The sequence below is a fragment of the Triturus cristatus genome, chromosome 2_1 (genome assembly GCF_964204655.1).
Source record: "Triturus cristatus chromosome 2_1, aTriCri1.1, whole genome shotgun sequence".
Taxonomy (NCBI): domain Eukaryota; kingdom Metazoa; phylum Chordata; class Amphibia; order Caudata; family Salamandridae; genus Triturus; species Triturus cristatus.
Genome location: NC_140581.1, coordinates 155,725,456 through 155,727,715, shown reverse-complemented (window position 1 = coordinate 155,727,715; position 2,260 = coordinate 155,725,456). Strand labels below are relative to the sequence as shown.

Here is a 2,260-nt window from a genome sequence, read left to right as displayed (position 1 = left end):
GGGTCATCTGTGGCGATGTTTTTTGCAGCTGCTATCACGGATATACTGGTGCTGTGGGCTGTTAACACCAGCTTATGATTGGGGCGATACGTTTATCGCATCTTTGGCTGCGATAAAGTGCCGTTAACCAGGCGATAGTTCCTTGTGACTATGCTCCTTTGTGTAATACATCCTCATGATGCGAGCTGCAGTAACGCTTGTGTAACATCCATGCACCGTGGGCTGAGGCAAGCTCGCCCTCACTTTGACCTGCGCATCCCCACTGCCATGTCTGACCAGGCGCTTTCATTCGCTAAGGATTTTCTGGCCAGTGGTGTCACTGCCCCTATATCCAAGATGGCTGTGGCCCCCATCGAGAGGGTGAAGTTGCTGCTGCAGGTACAACAAGCCAGCTAACAAATTTCTGTCGATGAACAGTACAAAGGTATCATTGACTGTGTTGTCCATATACCTAAAGAACAAGGCTTTCTTTCTTTATGGTGTGGGAACCTGGCAAATGTTATCCGATATTTTCCCACGCAGGCTTTTAACTTCGCCTTCAAGGAAAAGTACAAGCAGATCTTCTTGGGAGGAATAGACAACCATGCACAGTTCTGGAAGTATTTTGCTGGAAATCTGGCTTCTGGTGATGCAGCAGGAGCCATTTCTCAGTGTTTGGTTACCCTTTGGATTTTGCCAGAACATGTTTAGGTGTTGATGTTGGTAAAGATGGGGATGATCAACAATTCAAAGGGCTCAGTGACTGTCTTGTGAAAATCACGAAGTCAAATGGGCTGCGCAGCTTGTATCAAGGCTTCAATGTGTCTGTGCAGGGCATCATTATCTACAGAGCTGCCTACATTGGCGTTTACAATACAGCAAAAGGTATGCTCCCTGATCCTAGGAATACTCACATTGTGATTAGCTGGATGATTGCACAGACGGCGACTGCGGTGGCTGGCGTGATTTCCTATCCATTTGATACCGAGAGGCGTCGTATGATGATGCAGTCTGGTCATAAAGGAGCTGATCTAATGTACACTGGTGCAATCGACTGCTGGAGGAAGATTCTCCGAGATGAGGGTGGAAAGCAGTTTTTCAAAGGGGCATGGTCCAACGTCCTCCTGCTGTACGACGAGTTTAAAAAAGTCATTTAAATGCAGATTACTTAAGCCAGTCATGTAGAGCTCCTCTACTTTAATGGACCATTCGAGCTTTGAGAGATGTTCAGTCTTATTAACAAAGACGTTCAACCCATGTTTGCTGGCCACCTAAGATGTAGTTGAAAAGTGTACAGTTATGTAGATTTTCCTCTTGTCTTGCAAACTAGCACTGTATCCTTTTGCACAGATGAATATTTAATGTGCCCTTAGTTTGGGCATTCTGCTAAACAACATCCTCATGATTGCTCTACAACTGGTGCTCAGAGCTGGCAAGCTGTTCTTTCACCCAAGTCTAGTGTAATAGTTATCATGCTTGATTCCTTTCTCACTATCCTCTCACGGTGGAGGCCATATTGCTAACAGTTGTTGGTTTGCAATCTAGTTTTCTCAATGTGCAGGACAGTTGGTTGTTAAGAATCAAACAAATCTGAATCTGGCGTGATGTCATCCCCTTCCTTTTTACAGAACCTTGCCAAGATATAACTAAACAAACACTGTGGATGGCAAAGGGAGAATGAGAAAGGGGATGAAGAGAGAGAGTGAAATAAAAACACAGCTGCATTGGCATCTCTTCCACTGATGCTATGAAGAGACCTTTCTCTCTGTAATTAGCATTTTTGAGGTGCAAGCGTACAAGCTGTTTCAGTGATCTCTCTCCTGCAGACTGCTGTTTATAAGGTGAGTAAATACTGGAAGACGCCAGCACCTTAAAACCCAAGTTCATAAGAACCTTATAGGGTATCTCAAAGTTAACAAAATGTTGTGCACCAATTCACAAATAGAAGCATCTCTTATCAATACTTCATTCACCGGTACTTGAATCAGTGCAGCACACTAGGAATTATTTCCAACAACCAGGCAACAGTATTAGATGCGGGATCCAGCACCTGAATAGGGAGGAAGCAAAGATATAACACATCAATAAGCCTGCCTAACTAAGGATGAGAACCAGAACCAAGGGACCCAGGAGGAGGAGAACAAAATAAGTGTGAAGGACAGATACGTTGATGTACTTACATAGTAGTGTAACAACTTAGATAATTGCACATTGCCAGGCAATGACTGAACACCCTACATGCCTTCTTGTGCAAGTGTACCAGCACTGAGTCAGAAGTTAA

General features: G+C 44.2%; 1 pseudogene; it reads left to right on the top strand.

Annotated features, from left to right (window-relative positions):
- Positions 1-267: 267 nt before the first annotated feature.
- LOC146863892 (ADP/ATP translocase 3 pseudogene) lies at positions 268-1,136 on the top strand (annotated as a pseudogene).
- The last annotated feature ends 1,124 nt before the right edge of the window (positions 1,137-2,260 follow it).